Here is a 6,621-nt window from a genome sequence, read left to right as displayed (position 1 = left end):
AATATCTTTATACAACTTCTTGCAGTTCTTCATTGCATATAATTAGTAAGATGTTTTTATTTGGGCAAATTATACACATTGTTATGCAATTCACACACCTTCTGAATATGCATCCACCTTCACCCCTCCTTCTGTGCATAACCTGAATGCAGAACAGGATAAATTTTGCAGCAGCAGAGTGCTGATTTTGCAGAATGCAAATGAAGTGGCATTTTTTAATGCAGCATCTTCATACAAAGGTGAACTGAAAGGCTTAACACTTGCCAACATTTGAGACCTCCCTGTTTGTTACATCCATTAAAATCTAGAACAGAAAAGTTCAAAAGCTGCTTTTTTCTTCCCTGTTCTTTTTTTCAAACTTGTTAGTAATGGCATCAGCTGTTGAAGAAATGTAAACTCTGAATTCAGATTTGCAAATTTGATACAAAAAAAAGAACCAGTTCTCAAATATCTTTGTTTTCAAATGTGTTTCTCTCTCTAAGTCTATGCACATCTTGCATAATTTTCACACTACCTGATTGTCATTATACAAATAACCAAACCATTTGCTATAAAAGCTGTTACAAGATCTCGATGTCTCTTCCGACCTGATTTTTTTTGTGATCCTGTTATCCCTTACATACCGTTTCATTTCCCCAGTGATATTGTAATATAAAAGAATACACATGCAGGAATAAGTTACCTCCTGACTGTAAGCAGAGTAATGTTTCTTCCCATCACCGGTCTCGTTTCTTCTCTAGGTTTATTTCTTCTAACATAGGATGTGAAAATGAACAGGGTGAACATAGGTAGCTTTACTTGTACAAGTCATTTTCTTTATAAATCTACTGTAGTTTCTTCCATGCATACATTCACTCTAGATCAGGCCTTTATGAAGGAAAGCTCTTTAGGGAAGAGCTTGTGGCTTTCATTTGCATGTGAAGTGCGTGTGTTATCAGAATGTATGGCAGTATGAACAGGAAATAAATAGGGGCTTAATCTTTCAGGTGAGACATTGGTTGAATTTATGAACTGTTTTGTTTGCCTCATGAAAACTAAAGATCAACAATTATTTTTTGTCTGCTTCTGTGAAACTGTCAGAGATCTATTGTTTCCTCTAAAAGTCATTCCTTCATGATGAACATGCACCTAAGCATGTCATTTATTTGCTACATATTTTTAAGTGTACTTGTAATTTATTTACTGAAAATTGTAAATCATCTCATCAATGGAAAAACAAAGGAGGATGGAAACTGTCCATTATGTTATTGCTGTAGAAGAATGTGGCAGGTCTAGCCAGCAGCTCTTTGGTCAGAGCTTTGTCATTAGGAGTCACAGCACACATACAAGGAGTATGTTGTAAGCTGATCTGTCAAGCCAAGCAAAGAGTTTTCTTTGTTAGCATTTACCAAGGCATGCATTAATAAAATTGCGCGAAGTGGAGACATCCTTTTTCCACTATGTGCCAGACAAGAGTCTTCTGTGAGGTGAACGTGAAAGCACTGAGCTGTAGCTGCATTATTTTACCTTTTAAATAAACAGAATTTTATTCACAAATGAGCGTGCCAATAACTTAGTTCCAGAATCAAGACTTCTCTGCTTGAGAGGCATCTAGCTTGGCACCAGTGATAGCACGTGAAAAAGAATGTAGTAGTATAAGCTGAATGTATTTATATGTGATTCATGAAGAACTGTGGTTTTCCTATTGAAATGAAGAATTTAAAAGTGTTGCAAGTGGGAAATGTTTCGTTAGCTTGAATAAAAGTGTGCAATATCTAAAATACTAAAAAATCTTAGGTTTCTATTGTGCCCTTTTTTTTTTCCACAGACAGTCATTTTAGAAAATGAAGAGCTTCCTAAAATATTTCTTGATTTCCTGAACGTTCGCCATGTACCTACCTTGCCAAAAGCAGAAAGCTGTGGGTAAGCTCTCATTTACTGAAAAATAAATGGAGGCCAGAAGGCCCATATCCACTCAGGGCTGATGCAATTCCATTGACTTAAAATGGTCTTGCTGCCAACTCTAACACTGTAAAATAAATGGGCATTAGGTTCATGTTAAGTATGTTTATATATCCCCAAAAGGTGGTAAAATAAATCCAGCCTGTTCAAAGACAGAAGTGAGGTTTAATGTAATATTCTTGGAAAGCAAAGGACAGTTTAGATTAGAAAAATATGATTTTGTCATAGATCTTGAAGTATCTACCAAAATGTAAGATATTCATAAACATTCACTTGCATAGAAAGCTTTGCATGTGTTTTATGGTCACAGTATCTGCACAAAGTAGACGTTCATTCTGTGATCATTTTATGATCTCCCTCTGAGTGTTTGAAAATGGGGTCTTTCACCATTATGGTGACATCTATCCCAATGGCCCCACTGCCCTTCCCCTGGGAAGGGTTCTTGATCAGGGTGGGAGAAGGGAATTTTAGTATGACGGGTACAATGACTACAGAAATACCCAAGCCAGTGTAACTGCAAGCTCCAATACCATCTGCAGCTGTCAGCTTTGTAGGGAGAATAATTTCTTTTGCTATGCAAGCTGACATAGTTGATAGTCCACCAGCATTACCAGAACTTGCTGCCCAGAAACTTACGTGACCCTTTTCCACTTAGGCAGAGGCTGTGTGGATCTGCAGTGGAGAGATGGCGAGTTGAAAAAAGTGGAGATAATTGTAAGGCCCTCTTACACTCAGAGGTGTGTGTGACCCCGGTCTCCAGAGTGATTCAGAAGCTAACAGACTTGCAGTTTTCACTTGTAGTTAATGACGTCAGCGCTCAGTGGGACTGTACCGCATCACTTCATAGATAGATAAATAGATATGCTTGGGAATCTGTTACAGTAAAATGGATGCTGTCATTTCCAAGTGGTAGTTGTTGTAAAATTATATGATCTCCTATATTAATTTCATCACACTGCATTATGCAGCTGCTGACCAGAAGAAGGTTGCTCCATTTGATGGTTCTTAAAGGGTTTGGGTTTTGGGGATTTTTTTACAGTTAATTTTGTTGTAACCAAAGTTTCCTCTGACTTTACTTGCAGCTCTTTTGATGAAACAGAATCTGAAGAATCAAGGTGAGCTTGATTCCTACTCTTTCTAGGGCACCAGATTAAGAAACTACTTGAAATTATTGGTGTTTACTGTATTGGTTCCTTGCAGTAAACAAAATAGCAGTAATTTAGCATTAAAATTAGATGTGTTTGTTAAATATTTATGGCTAGTTTTATCAGCTGTGCTAGATCCATCTCTTTGTAGTGTGAACTGGGCATCCTATGCTTGTATTGAGAAATTCCTTAAAAAGCCCTAACAGGATACTGCTAGCTCTGAAATATTTCTGGCAATGTTTTTTACACATTTAAGTGTATTTTTTGTAGCAAGAAGATTTAGCGGAAAGAATTAGAGGTTTGGGTTCTCCCCTATGTGTTTGATAAGAGCTTTATATGTATCTAGTTGCGCTGCTTGGCATGTGTATGTACAGAGCCAAGCGGAGAGGGCTGGCTCTGGCATGGAGAGGATGTCTGTACCGTGACCAGGCTGGGAGACAGCCCTGTGAGGAGCTTCCAAGGACTTTCTCTTCATGGGTGAGGTGTACAGCAACCACTTCGAGGGCTAGAAGGTGGCAGTGAAATTTTGAGTCTGTTTGGTGGCCTGAAAAGTCTGTAGACCAGGGAGCCTGGTTGTAGGTGATCTTGTAGCCTTGCATTACACCAAGCACCAGGGAGCTGAGCAGGTTCAGGTCTCAAAGCCAGCTGCAAGCTGCCCTTCCTGGATGCAGCCCCTTCACATTGACAGTTTCACTGTGTGGCTGAGGAGCAGCAAGCTTTGCACCCAGGAGATGGAACCTGCCCTTCTTGGGCAGCACTGGTGTGCAGAAATGCAGTGGCATGGCTCCTGCACGGCTCGACCACCTCACTTTATCAAAGCTAGTTTGTAGAATATTCTGTTTGCTGTGATACTGACATCCGTGTTCTTGACCTTTCCAGCAAACTGTCCCACCAGCCTGTGCTGCTGTTCCTAAGGGATCCATATGTCTTGCCTAAAGCCAACGGTAATCAAACCTGTCATCTGTTAACAGCGCTTTACTGATCTGACCCTGCACCGCATAAACCACATTATTATTAATACCGGCCTAGTCAAATGACACTGGTCCAAAATCTAATAACCTGCCAATAAAACGATAGTTCTTATGTAAGAAACTATTAAAACACTAAGTGGGGTGGGTGATTTATAAAAGGGTGGAATTTTTTCCCCCGAGTTGTTCTCTCAGACAAACCTACTGAGAATTCAAAAGATGAGGAATGTTGCTTTTCTTTTCTTGTCAACCCTTTGGGCTGTTTTGCCTGAAGGATTTGAACATGGAGGCCCAGTCCTTTGTAAGTGCTTTTTCCCTAAACACCAGTCGATCCACTGCAAACATGTTTGTATTTCCATTTGGATTATTACTATTTCTTATCATTTATAATCTCTAGAGCTCTTGGGGGCGAGGGGAGGGAAAGAATGTATACTTTAATTGATGTATTTCACAGGACATTTACGTTAGCCTTCATCTCTTAATATATGGTTCAAAAGAGTGTTTGAAATAGCTCGTTATAAACCCTTTTTTTTTTATAAAAACTTCTTTGCATTATTAATTCAGAGAACTTACCTTCTGCCTTAAATTAACTGTGTGCAGGAAAAAAAATACCATTTTTAGTAGCATGCTTCTCATGGTTTTGTCATTTTACTTATTTGAACTCTTAATTCTACTAAATTTTGTATTAAAATTGTAATACACTTTCAAGGTAGAATTTTTCCCCAGAGCTGCAAATATTTTCTTTTTAACGTGGCATTTTGTTTGATTTTATAAAATACTGAGTTGAAACCAAGAGTCAGGCTCTTGAGCTGCCTTGAAAATCATGAAATTTTTAAAAGTAAATTTAGGAAAGAACATTTGTTTGCTTGTAGTTTCTTAGCCAATGAAGTGTACTTCCTTGAGATTTTCTCAGGATGTATATACATACCTGAAGGAAGGGTATAAAGAAAACAAAGACGGGCTCTGTTTAGTGGTGCGCAGTGGCAGGACAAGAACATCAGGAAACACTTTGTTGCTGTGCTGGAGACTGAGCCCTGACACAGGTTGCCCAGAATGGTGGTGATCCTTGGAGATACCCAGAAGCTGTCTGGGTGTGGTCCTGGGCAACTGGCTGTAGGTGTCCATGCCTGAGCAGGGAGTTGGACCAGGTGACCACCAGTCATCTCTTCCAGCTGCAACTGTTCTGTGACTCTGTTGTTTTTCAAGCCATTTTTCAAAACCATAGGGGCCAGGCTCATGTATTTCAAGAGGGTTAAATAGTCTCTCTTGCGGGCAATGTCCACTCTGGCTAGTAGTATAGGACAACACTATTGACCCTGTTGAGTCTTACTGAACTTTTTAGTTTTAGCTCTACAGTGAAACAGTGAGTGCAGAGGTCCTGCGTGAGCAAGGTCCACATTAGAAGGCACATTACAAGGGCGTTTAGTTTTTACTTTGCCTTAGCACCAAGTCTGGTCATGTGGACTGCCAGCCCATTTGAGGCTGGAGTGCAAATCACAAAATAGATGAACCGCACAGTAAGGGGAGGTGGTCACTTCACAGGGTCACTCCTGACCCAAGTGACAACAGTATTGCAGAAGCACCCACAGAGTTACCTCTGTCTAAAAATTGGTCCAGATGCTGCCTATACTAGTATTTAGAGTGAGCCACACTGCATGTCTAATCTTGCTGTTTAACGCTTCTCTTAATGGCAAACTTGGATTCCTCAAGAGCAGGGTTTAAGTTGTGAACATCATTTAATTCCATACCATTCCTGAGAGAGAAAATGGATTTCATATACAGTTACCCTGAAAAATGAAGATAGCGCTTAATGTTTCCAGTCCACATCTGAGGTTTTGCTGTAAAACTTCTATTCACGGTTCTGCAGTTCTGTGATGGTATTTATCTTCCCCAATGTGTACTGCGAGTTAGGCTAAGCTTCCTTTTTTTGAAATCATTAGGAACTTGATAATGATTTTTTAACCCCTCTTTTAAGTAGTGCTTTACTTGGATTAAGGTCAAAGCCTCTTCTAAGCATGACGTTAAAATATTAAGTAGGCCTTATTAATAACATCTGAAATAAAGGACTTTTCAGGCTTTTGCCAAGGCTTTTTTTGGCCCTGACACACAATATTTAGAATTTCATGTGGCAGGTGAATATTCTTTGTATCTGAAGACCCTAAAACATCAAATTCATTTGCAAGTTATTCTTTAATTTAATGAATTAAAACACAAATTAGAATATGAGTAGTAGTTTAAAAAAAGAAAATGAAATTGTAAGTCTAGAGGCTCCACTAGTTGACTCACGTCCAGTTAGAAAGAAACAAAGTTTTTACACAACTACCATTGCCTTTAATTCTTCTTTGGTTTTAGTTTGCAGCACAGAGCAAATATAGATGAGCTTTCTATTGTTTTTGCTCTCAGATCAGTTTTTACTTTGATAAGACTCTGATTCCTTTGTAAGAAGCAGACGAGGTTGTTCAACTATGACCAAAAGTGTCCATTAGCAAACAACTATTCACGGTATGTACTCTTTGAAGGTGAACTGTGACAGTTGTTTGGCTCAGAAGTGGAGTTAGTCTTTCCTG

The sequence above is a fragment of the Phaethon lepturus genome, unplaced genomic scaffold, assembly GCF_000687285.1.
Source record: "Phaethon lepturus isolate BGI_N335 unplaced genomic scaffold, ASM68728v1 scaffold30705, whole genome shotgun sequence".
In the NCBI taxonomy this organism is placed as follows: domain Eukaryota; kingdom Metazoa; phylum Chordata; class Aves; order Phaethontiformes; family Phaethontidae; genus Phaethon; species Phaethon lepturus.
Note: the sequence above shows the minus strand (reverse complement) of the source record.